The 16,609-nt window shown below is 39.2% G+C and overlaps 1 protein-coding gene across 3 annotated transcripts in view; it reads right to left on the minus strand.

The window, feature by feature from the left end:
• Positions 1-16,609, minus strand: part of Apba1 (amyloid beta precursor protein binding family A member 1) — a 229,733-nt gene that overhangs the window by 111,629 nt on the left and 101,495 nt on the right. The window lies entirely within an intron of this gene.

Consider the following 16,609-nt stretch of genomic DNA (forward strand, 5'->3'; position numbering starts at 1 on the left):
AGTAACCTCAGGGATTCTGGAATAAAAGTAATAAAGTCCATGGCAAACAAGGTAGTATCTACCCACCAGCCATCTTTCCATTACACAGACAGAGGTCAGGTTGATTTCTTCTACCTTCCTTGCTTTAAAATGAGATTTGAAAATTTCTCCTTTCTCCCAGCTCAGCTTTGATCATGCTTTGTTTCATTTTAGCCTCTTTGATATCGAGTTTGTCCTCCTACAATTTCATAAGTGCCCTTTAATTCATGAGTCTAGGTTCTTGCTGGGAATGATGCAGAAGAAACTCATGTGCATGGCAGAGGGTTGGATCCAGTGACCTTTAAGTCATCCATTCTTCCATTCATTTTACAAATATTTATTGACCATCTATGATGTGCATCACATTGTTCACAAAGTGAATGAAACAGACAAATCTTTGCTCTCACATTCTTATACTGAGGAGCTTACAGTACAAATAATCAAATACAGTATATACTAGGGGTTCTGAAAAGAATTGTGGAGGGAACAAACAAAGGTGAAAGAGGAGATGGGAGACAGAGACGGGAGACTGAGCAGTTATCTGGGGAAAAGGTACTTCAGACAGAGGGAACAGCAAGTTCAAAGGTCCTGAGGCTGAGGCAAGGAGGAGCATTAGACTGTCCACCAACACTGGTAAGTAATTTATATTTCTTAGATATGCGGGTAGACTACAGTGATGTGTATACACATAATGCATATATATACTACATAGTATACGTGTAAATGTGTAGGTAAACATAAAATACATGTATGAACATCTTCAAACAGTATCAGGAATAATGTTATAAGCTTACCTAAGAAGTGAATTATTGTTGACATATTCTGCCTCCAAATAATGCTCATTAGATACGTTTTTATGACAAGACAAATGTGAAGAAAGCAATTCAGTGGACACCTTTTGGGCATCTGCCCAGCTATCAGACCTTGGCGACAGATTTCTGGACATGAGGTCCTGGCTGCTGGGCAGTGCAGCTGCACACAGTGGCCCAGGTCAGCATGTGGGGCTTCACAACTTAAAACACACACAAAATAAAAATAAAATAACAATGTAATCTCTTCACCTTTTCATTTTAGTTTATGGCATTTCAAAATCATTTTTTCCTTTACCCTTTCCTGCAACTGTTATACTATTCTGTTACAAAAAAGAAGTCTGGGTGACCTTTTTTGTTGTTGGAACAAAAATTCTAATTATTTACTGTTACGAAGTTTTGAAGGCAGAGAGAAAAAAGGTTGTTGAAAGGTTCCATGAAATCTCTATTAGTGCAAAACCTGTGTAAGGAAATGGTAAAGTCTGAAAGGCTCTGTTTTTGCCTTTACTCTCTTCTGTGCAGGCTTTCTCCTTTTCTGCTTCCCTTACGGCTGTAACTTTCTCATGCCAGCTTCCCATAAGTCCCAGTTTCTGTGAGATTGGGATGCACATGGCAGGGGAGAAGTGACCGTGTTCCGACACCGAGAGAATTGTTCTGAGGGTTTAACAAAGTATCCTATAGCTCAGGAGGGACAGAAAATTAGGGGTTAGGGTTCCTGAAGAAGAGAGGATGCCTAGAAAGATGTAGAAAAAAAAAGTATCAAGAAAGGGTTTGAATCCAGGTAGAGCAGCACATACCTGTAATCCCAGCACTCCAGGAGGCTGAGGCAGGAGGCTCATAAATTCAAACCCAGCTTGGGCAATTTTAGTGACTTAGCAAGACTCTTTTTCAAAATAAAAAAATTAAAAAGTGGCTGTGGATATAGCTCAGTGTGAAGGCGCTGGGTTCAATCTCCAGTACTAGGGTGAGGGTGATGCTGGATACTTTAATAGAAGAAGTTGTTTATAAAGTTTTAAATCATCTCCAAAGTTTTTAAGGGAAAGGTGAAATGACAGCATCAGTGTTTGCCTCCCAAGTGATCTTCACAAGTTAGTGCTTATATTTAAGGTGAGCCTAGGTATCTTTCCTGCCTTCCTTGATTCATTGTGGTTTTCTCTTCAGGCTTTAACAAGTGCATACCACTGAGCAGGTGGACAGTGATCAGCTAATGGCTCGTTCTTACGCATGAAATGAAGATGTCCTGCATGAAAATCAAGTTATGTTGAGTTCGAATACACATTCACAGCAATCTATCAGCTTGAACCAATCTATCCTCCACCTTCTCCCATGGAGGAGTTTAACAAACCCAAGCTGGGAACATGAAGTGAAAAAACATCTTGTTCTTTTCTACGATCTATATGATCAGTGCCTCCAAAGAGACATTTAAAATCAATGCCACTTCTAAATTCACAACAGATACACCTTCTAGTATTCCAGGGCTAAACTCATTGTTAAAAGAACTGTTTATATTGCTTATTCTGTTGCAAGGTAGAGACTTGACTATAAGAGTTGGGATCCAATTCATTCATGTACTAGGAGCCAGCCTGACAGGTTTGATTTAGCTTAAAAATCAGAGTTCAGTGGTACATTCATTCTTACAGAAACAGAATGCATAAAACTGTAAACTCCAGAAAGACTGATATTTGAGATAATATCTCTATACCTTCACTGCTTTCACTCTCAACAACACAAGTTCCTTTTCTTGGACACTATTTTAAGAGGAGGTATGACTCACACACTGTACATGTGCAAATATTAACTGTACAGTTTGATGAATGGCTGTGTGTGTGCATATTCTTGAGTCTATGAGATCTAGGACATTTCTGTCACCCTGCAGGGCTCTTTTTGCCCCTTCCCAGTCAATACCTCCTCTTCACCCCAAAGGTACCTACTATGCTCACTGCTATCATCATAGATTAACTTATTTTTGAACCTCATAAAAATTAAATCTGACAATAAGCATTCTTTTGTGTCTTGCTCCACTGACAACATAACGTTTTTAAAATTCACTCATGTTGTTGCATCTATGAGCACCAATCTTTCATTGCTGACTAGTACACTGTTGTGTTAATGGTGAACATCTGGGTTGTTTCCAGTGTGGAGAATGTGTTGACAGCTCTTTATGGAGTTTAACATTGGGCTAGATGTACATAGGAAGTGAACTGAGAATTCTAAGTTGTCAGCACAGATATTTTTTACAGATTGTTCTGGATATGTCAGATCGCAAGTTCCTGGCAAAAATAGAATATATCTTCCTCACATTCCATAAAGTGTCTGGATCAGAATTATTAAGCATGCAATTAAATCTATTTGGTTCACCATGGTACTAATGAGCAACCAAGTATGGAGTGAATCCTTTATGGGCCTGTTGAATTTTCTGGTGAAAAGAGGTCCATTTCTAGGTCTCTGCAAATAAGCAGGACCCCCCACACTGTCTCATGAGGGCACACTTTTGGGCATGAAGTTGGTGGAAAGAGCATGTGTCACCTGCAGAAATGTCTCATCCAGATAAGAGTTTAACCCAGATTTGGATGAACTGTACAGTTAGTAAAAAAGTAGTTTATTCATATAACTATGGTACACATTGTTAATAAAATGTTATAAAATATTAATGGTAATTACTATACATTGATTCTAATACAATACATATATTACCTTCAATTCTCACAACTCTGCCAAATGAGAGCTATTATTCCCACATTTCAGGGGAAGAAACAGACAGTGGGCATTAAGTAAATTAGTGATATGCTGAGTGTCTAGTGGGGCCAGAACCAAGCCCCAGGTGCACTGTTCCAACAAGACATCTTTATACACTTGGTAGGCAACATGTCTTCCATACCTGAAGAACTTAGAAATAGACACAGCTGGCTCACTTGTAATTATGGCTCCAAAACTAATATCTAAGTTCCAAAAGATCAGCACACGGTCACCAGAAGTTTCCATCAGCATGCAGCACTTGAAGAGAGCTTAAATATTATACAACAAAGACTTCTCTGATGTGCTCATAAGAACAGCTTTCGACAGTGCTTCAGTGCCACACCAGTCAAAACACTTCACCACTTCTAATTTTTTTCTATCTTAAAAGTAAAATTATTTTGATTGTGAGATTTTTCTACTGCCTCTCAAAAAAAAGGCACACATTTCAAAAATAGCAACGAATGGCTGATATATTTAGGTAAAACACACACACACACACACACACACACACACACACACAGTGATGTCCTTAGATTCCAAACACAAGTCTTTGGCTGCAAACTTTTCCTGTACATCTTGATTCTGTAGTAAGAACACCTGCAAAAAGATCTGCTTCCTTCAGAATGCACCACAGATGTGAATGGTGACTGCATGGAGAATAAGCCGAGGTAGCAGAATAGCCACTGATGATTCCAATGTCCTGGACGTGTCCTGAGAAAACAGCCCCATGATTTAAGCATTCAAGCTCAGCGAGGCTCTGCAGACAAGAATATTCCAATCCTGAAAAGCCATTTTGCTTGGAAACAGTCAAGTTTATTCCCAGCATAGTGGATGACTTAGCCACACAAGTAAGTTTTACTAACAAGGGTGGAATCATTTTCCAATGTGTAGGAGGAACTGATCTCTACTACTGGTCTATTTTACTGAGATTCAAACATTCTTTAGACTGTAGGAAGAGGAAAAAAGAGGAATGGGTATCTACAGTGGCAGTGTGGGATACCACAGGCCTTCATCCTCCCTTTCAACTTATTTAACTGTGAACAGCAGGGCAGAGCCTACCTAAAATACCACTTGATTTTTTCATAAGCATGTTTTCTGTGTTATGTGACATTTCCACCAACGTATATTAAATATATACTTAATGCCCAGAAATCATTTGCTGAATCATTAGCAACCCTTAGAAAATAGATCATCTCAATGTAAACTTACAGGCAGAGAGACAGGCATCTCTCCTCAGACAGTGACACACTTGGAAGAATGAATAATACAACAGTTTAGCAGACACACAGGGGATATATATATATATATTTATCAACTTAATAAAATATATTAACATTTTAATGTCTTTCTGTGATTAAATTTTCTAGAAATAAGTACCTTACTAAAGTAGAATTTTAAAATGAGAAAAGATACTTCATACTTTTATTTTAACTCTGGTTTGTGCATTGGGGACTGAATGCAGGGCCTTTCCACTGAGCTATGTCCCTACCCTCTTTTAAATTCTGAGACAGGGTCTTGCTAAGTTGGTCAGGTGGGACTGAACCTTGTGACCTTCCTGCTTTGGCTGCCCGAACCACTGGGATTGTAAGTGCGTGCCACTGCACCTTGCTTAAACAGTTTTTTATGCATACTGACCATCTGCTTTTCTGTTTAGAGAATTTCCAGGTCCTCTCTTTGCTCATTTATCTATTGTGGTTTCACTGTTATTCATATGAACTATATAAACTAGTTATACAATCAAGATACTATCTACTTGGCTGTAAAATTTTATGATTTAGGTGACTGTTTTAACCTAAGCTTAAAACTAATGAATTCAAAATGAGGAAACAGTTTGGTGGCAAAAACAAAGAAAAAAAAAACACAAACCAAATCACTTTTATATTTTAGCTCAGCCTGTGATTTAGCTCAGTAGCGCCATGCCTGCCTTGCAAGTGCAAGGTCCTGAGTTCAATCCCCATTACTGGGGGAAAAAAAAAGAAAAACATGAATTTCTACTTGAGTCCAGATTAGAAAAGTATTAGCTAATTCTCCAACCAGGGATTCACACACAGAGAAGGGACTCTTTCACAGGAACCCTTACAGCAAAGCAATTACATAAGCATAATGGAGATCTGTTACTATCATAACAATGTACTCCCTCCCTTTATATCAAGTGGAAAATATCATATCAATTCAAATAATACTGGACCTGAAACACAACTAGGTCTCCTCTGGTCAGTAAGAACAAGACACAGCATTTACTTCTTTGCTCAGTCCACACATTAGAGACTGAAGTCCTGGGGCAGATACAGAAAGCTGGAGAGAAGCTTCATGCAGATGCCAAGACTGGACAGCCACCGAGTTTACACAAATTCAGCCAAAGCCAACTTTCACTGGGAGGAGGATTCTAATGCCCAGGGCAAATCTGTGACCAAGTGCAGTTGTAGCTTATTACTCTTTGCAAAAGGAACAACGGCATTCTTTGAAAAGCACAAATCCGTGCACTGTATTTATTCCTTAGAGATAGAATGACACCCTCAATGGTTGCTTTAGCTCTTCAATTACACTGTAAAATTAACTGTGACAGGTTGCTTTATTCCTTTTGTGTCAACCAGAAACACCCATGGGATACATAATTGGTAATCAAAGCCTTAACTTAGGAGAGATAAGGAAGATTTTAGGAGACACACTGATCTCTAGTGTGCAAAGGCAGAGCATAGAAGAAAATTAGCAAACATCAACTAAAATGTTCTCAAGGGCAGGGATTCATGGTAATAAATGGAATCATTTCAAGCTTGAAGAAGGTTACCTGTGGGAGACTGCAGATCACTTCAGGGATCACTGGGATTCATCAGCCTAAAAATGGAACTGCCTATAGAATTTCTAGGTCAACAAAAGATGCAGAAGAGACACTAAAATCTAACAAAACAAGAGGCTAGCATGACTCATTTATAAAAGGCTAAGAATGCTATAGATTTACAAACTAGGAGGATACATACCAAATCTAAAATATTGGAACCATAATAATGAACAATATTATTCTCACAGCATGGAAAAAGAGGTGAGACAATAAATGTCTAAGTAAAATTCCTAATAATCATCATGATAAATTCTATGCTCACTCAACTCCACAAAGAGAATCTATGACCAAGTATCCTTCAGCCATGACAAAGTAGAGGCTCTTGGTAAATGTACTCAGTACATAAATAAAATCTTAGCTGTATCCAAAAGTAAGCTATTTACTTTACTCTTCAGCATGTTCTGAGAAAGACTTCAGCCTCTCATAGAGGTGAACTTCTGAGGACCTGTGACAATGAATAACCCAAAAATCTGTCATGGAATCTGGAAATCTAATTTTAGACAAGAATGTCTTCCTCCTCTTCTACCCTACCCCCTACTGTCCTGTCACCCGCAAGCAGAAGTGTTTATAACCCTAAAGATGACTGCTTGGAGTCACATCCATTGATCATGCCTTTTCCTTCTTGAACACAACTATTTGTGAGTGGCCAAAAGATTAGAGAATGGGTCACAAGTGGGAATGGTGGTAGCAGCAGACGCTCGGGCCTGATGATTTCAAACAATGTGGTACACAGAAGTTTCCAAACAGAGCCAGATGCTGCAGAGGGCTTTTAATTTGTTTTTGGCCTTACACAAGTGCATTCTCTCCTGCTTGTGGCAGGCTGCAATGCTCCTGGCCATTACCTTTACCTCCTGCTTCTTTAGTGGCCTAATTCAAGTGCAATTTTCAGTGATGTGTGTTGCGCTTGAAGTGTATATCACCTCACTGTTGGGGCAGAGATCTTTAGAGAGAACATCAAGTTCATACATACTGTTGTTCAAATCTTCCACACTTTTGGTCTTTTTTGGTCTGCTTAAGGTACCATTTTTTTCCTGTGGGAAGTGTGCTTAAATTTCCTATTGTTATTATGAATTTTGTCAATTTCTCCTTGCCATTGTATTAAATTTTGCTTTACTTATTTAGGAGGTTCAGGCTCAGGATTTTTACATCTGCCTGGTGAATTATTCCTAGAAAAAACTGTTTGTAGTAAAGTCTATTTTGCATGGTATTAATATAGCTGTATTGGCTTTTTCTTTTTTTTGGTACTGGCGTTCGAACTCGGGACCTTGTGTTTGCAAGGCAGGCAGCAGAACCACTGAGCTAAATCCCTGGCCCATGGCTCTTATTTTTAAGATATCTTCCTAGATTAATTTTTTTCTATAGTCTAACTTGGTGTCATTCTGTTTTGGGAGTCTCTCATAATTAGTAGAATACCTATCTTCTAACATATGTTAAATGTTATATCTGTTAATAAATTATGTTTATATTATGATTGTTAATTTGACTGGACCTTTTTCTTCCATTATTTTTCTCTTTACCATGCCTTTTCTGTGCTATTTTCTCTTTACTACTTTCTTTTAGACTGAATAACTTCTGAATTCTTAATCAATTAATATAAAAATTAGATATTATTTCCATCATCTTGTGACTACCTTAATTTTAACACTGACTCAAAGTTAATGAACATTTCTATCCTCTTCCAAAATAAAACAAGGATCTCAGAATACATTAGTTGTGATTATCACCTAGCATCTTACATGGTTGTTATCTAGTGTTTTAATTCAATCTTGGTTTAGCCTCTGCTCCTCAAAAATCATTATTATTCGGGGTCGGGGATTTAGCTCAGTGATTCTGCCACCTGCCTCACAAACTCAAGGTCCTGAGTTCAATCCCCAGTACCAAAAAAAAAAAAATAATAATCATTCTTCTTCTTCTTAGTTAATGTTCACTTAAATAAAATTGTTTATGTACCATTTTTTTCCTTCACTGTTCATTATCAAAACCCACTCCATTCTTCTAGATTCTCTCTCATTCTTCCAGAAATGTTTTATGAGCAATTCTTTAGAGTATTTTAAAAGGCCAACATAGCATGTCTTTATTTATAGCCTCCTTCTTTAAACATTGTCTTCTTTGAGGGGTTGATGTAGATACAGTGAGACATATCATGTGTATGTATCCAAAGAGTTTTGCTTAATAAAATCTGCATATGTGTACATGCATGCAATACCACCCAGGCTGATTTGTAATGTTTCCACAACATCAGAGATTTCTCTCACAACTCTTGTCACTATTCAGCAGCCATTACTATCCATTAATTTGGCCTATTTTTTGAATTGCATATAAATGAAATCATACAGTATGTACTCTTTCTTTGTCTGGCTTATTTCACTCAACAACTGTGAAATTACTATTTTTATCAGTAGTATTTTTCTTCTCTCACACTAAGTAGTCCATGGAACATCACTCTAAAGTGATAGTTTAGGAGGGTATTGAACTCTGGGTTGATATTTTTCTCATATTTTGGAGCTACTATTTTAAGGTCCTTTAGTCTTTATTGTTTCCAAAAAGAAGTATCTTGTCAGTTGAATAAGAAATCAGTATAGAGATACCTCAAAAAACTAGGATTAGTGGTCCTATTTGACAAGAATTAAAAGCATCATACCACAGTTAATATATGCACGCCCATGTTTATAGTGGCACAGTTTGTAATAGCTAAATCTTGGAAACAGCCCAAATGTCCATCAACTGGTGACTGGATAAAGAAGATATATTTTTAAAAATATATAAAATAGAGTACTACTCAGCCATAAAGAATGAGAAACTAGAGACATTTATAGCTAAATGGATGCACATTGAGGCGATACTCTTAAGTGAAATAACTAGGACACGTGTAAATACTGAATAGTTTCTCTAGTGTGAGAAACTGAAAGTGTAAATAAGGATCAAAATGTATAAAAGATAATGTGAAACAGGAAGAAAAGATCCAAAGGGGAAGTGGGAGGGATAGGGGAAAAAAAGAAGTGAAAAATATGAGCAAAGGAAAAAAGAGAAACAAAGTCTTTGTAAATAGGGAGGGGTGGAGGGGTTGAAGGGAGAGCAGGGGAAGGGGAAAAAATAAGAACCAAGATATATTATGTAAAGGTACAAATTCCCAATGATGAATGTCATCATACTGTATATGAATTAAAAATATATAATACAATGATCTTTGAAAATGTGGATTGAATAAAGAAGTTAAAAAACAATCTGACAAAATAGCATTAGTAGACTTGAATACTACAGAAAATAATTCCAAAGGTGTTGTTCACAAAATTTAGCTTGCTTCTTTGGAAATGACTCTTCTCTAAATCTTGAACAGAATTTAAAGTAATAGAATTTAAAGTCATCACATGATGCTTAAGAGCCGTCAGCTAAGGTTTGCTATGGACTTCGGTTGCCCATATACCAGGCCAGTGCATTTATAAATTGGACCCTTACCACACACAAATCTCAAGTCTTTCTTATCCTATGTACATTAAATGACCTAAATTTGGCAAGAGTCTTAAAAACCTGAATTATATAATCTTTCACCTTTGATTATGTTATTAATAAAGTCACTTTTCATTTAAAAATGACTTGTTTTTCCATCCATGAAAATGGACTTTGAAATTTAAAAAAATTTCTACTGAATTTCTCTTCTACTCTTAATAGTAAAGGAGATATCATTAAATCTCTTCCTAAAAGACTACAGGTGAAAAGTTGTTCCAGTATTGTATAATTTTTTCTTTTTTGGTGCTGGGGTTCAAACTCAGATCCTTCCACTTGCGCAGCAGGTGGCGAAACCACTGAGCCAAATCCCCGGCCCAGTACTGTATAATTTTCATCAATATTCAGTTTAAGGTCTACTTCCTATTCTCTGAAATAAAAACATTTCTTTAAATTCAAAAGTAGAAAAGGCCATTATGTGGGTTAATATATTTATACAGATTGCATGGTTACCAAATCAGGGTACCTACACACCTTAGAATGTATTGGCTCATATCATTTCTGATGTACTGATGATTTGATTTTAATATTTTAAAAAATTCTGTAGAGAGACTTAAGTGTCTATTAAGAGTCAGGTCACTGTGAAGACACCAACCCCTTCTGGCTTGGCTACTTTTGGTCCTGTGGCTCCTAACACTCAGGTAGACAGCTTTCTCTAAGATGTGTGAGAGAACAGGAGGTCTTTAGCTTTGCCAAAGACTGATTATTTCCATAGCACCTACTGGTTTTTGTTAATGTGAAAGTCACTGGGATAGAATGTCAAGAAACACAAGCTATTAGCTTTGAAAACAGTGCAGTCTCTCCTTGATGTCAAGTCTCGATCACTTGTGTTTGGTGGCATTCACTGACAGCAGGAGGCCACTTGCTGTTGGTGGTGGTCTATTCTCAGACACTGTCTCCATAAAGTGCCCATACAATGAAACTCTCCAAACTCTGAGCTCCAGAAGCTTCTTCTGAAGCATTCTCTCTGAATTCTGTACTTCTAACCATGTCTGTTTCAGGAGCACAGGCTTGCACGGTGATGGAACTCACAGTGAAATGCAGTTAATCTGAAGAGCACCAGAAGAGCAAGGGCAATTTAATCTCTGCAGCAATGCTCTGAAACCCAGTGACAACTGTAATGGCCTTAATACCAAATGACAATCTCCTTTCAAGAGCTTCATGAATATTAATATAGTGATCACAGAGATATTTAAAAACAATGAGTATGTCTTCACTTTTGACTGCGACATCTCTGAATTAGAAAAGAGCCATTTTCCCATCATCTTCACAGGTTATAGATGTGCTTTCAATTTATTAAGGAGGCCTTGACGTTGCTCTTTACAGCTAGGGTAGGAGGTCACAGAGTGACCTCATTTTGCTCTTGTTCAACTATCAAAAATGAAACTCATTATTTTAATCTGTCAATTTTAAAATAAATAACTACACAATATATGTGTTCAGGAGAAGGCTAGAATTTTTGGAAGAGTCACTTCACCTGTATTAAGATGGCTATTATCTAAATGTCAGAAAATAACAAGTTCTGCCAAGGTCAGGGACAAATTGGAATCTTTGTGCACTGCTGGTGGAACGGTGAAAGGGTGCCTCCACTGTGGAAGCTGTGTGGGCGTTCCTCAAAAGCATCAACAGAACAATCACATGATCCCGCAATTCTGCTTCTGGGTATACACCCCAAAGAAATGAGAGGAAGCACTGGAACAGATACTTCCACAACAATGTTCCTAGCAGCACTATTCAAAGAGCCACAAACACAAACAGGGTGGAAACAATCCAAATGAGAAAAATCCCTTTTAAGTAATAGTGCAGTAACCCCTTGAAAGGCAAGTGAAATATTTCTAAAGAGAAGTTAGTGAAAAAACTGCAGCTCCAATATGTAAGGAAACAAAGGGTGACTTTCTTTTTTAGGGGGGCGGGTTTGGTATCAGGGATGGAACTCAGGACCTTGCACTTGCAAGGCAGGTGTGGATCCATTGAGCTAAATCCCCGGCCCAGGGTGATTTTCTTTTGTTGCTCCCCATACAGCTTGAGCATAAAGCCAAGAGAAGAATGTATCCTAACATACTCATCCCAATCTTAAAGTACAAAGCAGAAAAACAAGACTGAGTTTTCACCTGCAAATGCCTCCAGACAACCAGTGTGTGAAGGTGATGGGAAGCACTTTTCAGGGAGAGGCCTGAGCTCATTTATCACCTTGCAGGCTACCTGTCCACAGACCCTGCTGTTAGCAAGGGTGCCTGTCCTGTGTCAGCAGCCACCCGATGTGAACGGATGCACCACAGCCTAGGCCTGTGCTAGAACAACTGTGAAGGACCTGAGATGTGAATGCATAGCTAGAGAGCATCTCAGGAAGTCCTTAAGTGCCAGTGGTCTTCAGAGATTCCATCCACTGTCCCCTTCGATATCTGCCCACTGAGGCCCCTCAAAATACTTGTCATCTTTCACCCTCATTCTACTTCCTCTTCCACATTATATTATTTGTCTTGATATCAGGACAAACACTAAAAATTGAAAACTCCTTTTCTCAGAGATCCCTCCCTTAACTCTCTCAGACTAAGAATGCCTCCTTGTTGCCTATCCCCATAGCAATGTATACTCCCGCTTTTATCACACAGATTAGAAACATCATCAATAATGTCCTCATCTGGAAATCTCCTCCTATGACCTTGTCTGGTCACTCTGTCCTGGTCTCAGCCATCCATCATGCTGACCACCTCATCAGCCTGGTGAGCTGTGATTGTCCATCTGTCTAGCGATTGCCACACCAGACTGCAGGTTTCCTAAAAGCATGTACTGTGTCCTTTATCTGCCATTGGGCAGTGTCTGGGCCATAACTACCACATATTAGTATTTGATGAATGCACCAATAAAAGATCATGCAAATGCTGTGAGAATGACCCTTACAAGTATAAACCCGATCCTGGCTCCTTCCTACCCAGTGGTGTCACTTCTCAAAATAAAATTCAAAATCTTTTCCATGGCCAATCAAGCTTTGCATGACTTGGCCCCTGCTGCCCATTTGACCTTCTCTCCTAAAGCTGTCCTGCTTCTCAAACACACCAAGCTCATTCTCACCCAGGGCCTTTGCTCCAGCTGTGTGCACAGTTGGGCCCATTTCCCCCAGATGTCTCCATGGCTGGTTCCCTAGCTACATCCAGGCCTCATCTCAGACGACCCCTAACCCGCCTGGCTCAAACAGCATCATGCCCACTTGACCCTTCCTGCCCTGATTCATATTCCTTCTCAAGGTGTTGTTACCTGCCATGATGTATTTGCTGTTGGTTTGCAGTCTGCCTCACCCACTTTGCATGGCTGATTTGTACAAGCTAAAAATCTGTGCTCCTCCTTCCTGTATTCCCATTTGCTAGAGCAATGGCCAACACTAATATGGCGTGTAACAAATGTTGCTGAATGAATCATGGATGGATAAATACTCAAAATTGAATGGTTTACATATTTCAGTATGGTTCAATGTTTTGAACAAGGGTTATTTGTCATTATAAATAGCATAGATCCTAGTGTGGAATAACATGCTCATTCAACAAGTACGTACTGAATTCTGTAGAAGACAGAAAAGGGACCCATCATTTCCATATAGAAGAAACAATAATAAAGTTTCTCCTGAAAGATAAGATGACCTGTGCCAGATAGAGAAGAGTGTTAAAGTAACACCCTCAAAGGGAAAGGCTAGAGAGGAGAACGTTTCCTCAAACACTCAGGAGACTCCTGCCAGCCCACCAAAACATGGGCCTTCACCTAACTTGAGTTCTCACTCTGATACATTTCTCATTAACATTCAATCTTGGTTTGGACTCTGTCATCTCATGTCAGTCTGACTGACATGGTGATGCCAAGCAAGACACAGATCAGTCAGGAGCTGTAGCTGTCTTCAAGTGACAGAAGGGTCTGGTGTAGGCATCCCCTCCTCTCTCACAACTTCCTCCAGGCATCTTGTCCCTAAACCTGTACCCAGAGCTAGGGGAGGGTGCTGCATACTGAGGGATGAGGATAATGGAGAAATAATGGAACCCTCTGGCTTGGGCTGGGAATCTCAGGGAGGCTGGCTAACACTGGCTGTGCCTCCCTCCCTTTCCAAACTCTCCAGAAAATTCCCCTCACCAGCCCCAGAAAAGTAGAGTCACACTTTTGTGCCCAAAATGCTTATCAACATCATAAGTTATAGGGTCAGTCTACACTCCCGTGCAGAACAAGCTACCTTGCTGCCCGGATGGGAGATGCAGAAACATTTCCCATTTAAAGAAGAGCAACAAGAAGCCACTGGGACTTCCTGAGAAGTTGCCACACACCCTGGGTGGAATTTCTCCCCTTCAAAGCTCCTAATCACAGTTGCCTCGTGATCACACTTCAGCAACAACAGCAGGGCAAATGATCCACGGCTTCTCAAAGCTTAGGATGAATCATTCCTTCCTCTGCACATTTAAATTTGGGAAGAAATAATCCAGCCAAGCACTCTATGTTTTGCAGCTTAATCTGTTATTTGAAATAGAAGAGAACTAATTACACCTAATACTTAATTGCTATAAAAATATAGTCAGAATGCATACACTATATCACACATATACCAACCTGATGAGGACCAGCCTTCCCCAGCAGGTTTTGGCTGCCTCCACTAGAACACTAAGTACGTCTTCACCTTCACATTTTCAACCAGTGGCAAGAGATGGACAAGAGTAGTGCTGCCCTTTAATAGCTGTGTGTGCTTAGTTCTGCACCTAGCTCCTCAGATGTCAAACTGTGACATTCATGGTGTCTACCTGGAATTATTGTAAGGACTAAAAAAAATGATGTGGGTCAAGGGTTTAGGAGAGTATCTGGCAAGAATGTAGTAAGTAATCTAAAAATAGTAGGTGTGACTTCCAGCTAAGCATATGAGGGAGTGTGTGAGCCTGCATGTAAGAACTGGACTTTCCAGAAGGCTCAGTCTTGACAATCTGACCTGTCCCCAACATCTGGCAAGGGGAAAAAAGGACCAAAGCCAAAAGAGGTGAAAGAAGAGGGAGCAAAAGTTGGGTCTTCTCTCTCTGTGAGGCTCACTTAGCTAGGGAAAGGACATGCTTCTCTGTTTCCATTTGGCTTCCTGGGGCGCTTCCTCTCTGAAAAGGAATGTTAATTTGGTCACTTTTCTGAGAGGTTACCTTTTTCATTTGGGTATGGCTTTACATATACACCCATCACACCCACTTCTAAACTAGAAAAATATTTCTAAAACAAGTGACTTTCATGCAATGAATGAAAGTCAGGCAGAATTTTCCAAGGCTATATGATTATGAGCATGTATGTTGCATGTGTTTATGTCTCTTTATCACACTGTGTGTATTAGTGGTTCTCAATGGGACTGTTTTGTTTCCCACCCCATAGTATTTGCCAATTTCTGGGGAATTTTTGATTGTCAAAGTGTGTGTGTGTGTGTGTGTGTGTGTGTGTGTGTGTGTGTGTCACATACACATATGCATGTGGGTGTACTAGTAGCATCTAGCAGGGGAGGTACTACTAGCATCTAGTAGATAAAAGCCAGGGATCCTACAAAACATCCTGTAATGCACAAGACAAAGAATTATTCAGCACAAAATACCCATAGTACCAAGATTGAGAAACTCTGAAAAAATATGCATTTATTTATATTATGTATATGATTGAGGATAACCAGGGCAACTCTAGAAATTTCTACTAACTTTGTATGAAGAAATACAAAACTTTGTGCATAAACTTTAATGTTCTTTTCAAATTAAAAAAAAAAACTCTGCTGTAGGGGTGAATGCCAAGCTTAAAGTGGAAAAAAAAATCCCTTGCTTTCTTTTGGCATAACACTGATTCAAGACTGGCCAAAAACACACTAGAGTCTTTTTCTTCCTCATAGGCAGATAAGAACAGCCTGAATCAAGCTTCAGAAATAAATAAATCAAGTTGCCAGGCATGCAATCTTCATTGTGAGAAACACTGTAAATTCTTGTTTCCATGCCAGGTAGGTCAGAATAGGGAGAGGTTTAAATGTATTCCAAGATAAGAATCAGAGAGTATTACTCAGGCATCTGGGAAGCTTGAGAAGGCTCTTAACTCATTGGCTTTCCTTCTAGAAATTAAAGGGGGCTGGTTCAGGTACCATTCAGACCAATGGGAACCTGTCCAGTCTCTGGATGTAACAGCTACGCAACACATCTAAATAACTCACTTGCTTTGTGCAGTGAAGTATTTACTTTAAAGTAAACCATACTGAGTGTCTACTACATGCCAGACAGTGAGAACACAAATGAGAATGAGATATAACTTTTGCTTAGGATGGAGACATGCACAACAAAAGAATGGCAGTGTGGCACCCAAGGCCAACAGCCCAAGATTCAAAGAATGGCAGAGGAGATAGAGAAATCACAAGCTAGGTAGGTAAGGAAGGCATCCCTGCAAAGTGGGATGTCTTCCTCAGGTTTTGAAAGATGAAGAAATGTTTACCAGGTTATGTGCTTGCTGTGCATATGTGTGTCTGTCCTCATGCATGTGCGTGCATATGTGTGCAAAGGCACTGAAGTGTACAATGGCAGCAAGTGCAGGAGGCTCAGCACTGTGTTTCTGAAGCTGAAAGAGTATGGTGGTGTGAGCAGCCAAGATACTCAGGTTATATGATATATAAATTGGAGCCTGATAAATAAAGACAGTTTTGATAGTCTAAAGTTAGGGTTTCTCATTGTAATAC

The sequence above is a fragment of the Heterocephalus glaber genome, unplaced genomic scaffold (assembly GCF_053883595.1).
Source record: "Heterocephalus glaber isolate CG9 unplaced genomic scaffold, H.glaber_assembly_v1.0 deba00001481, whole genome shotgun sequence".
Lineage (NCBI taxonomy): Eukaryota > Metazoa > Chordata > Mammalia > Rodentia > Bathyergidae > Heterocephalus > Heterocephalus glaber.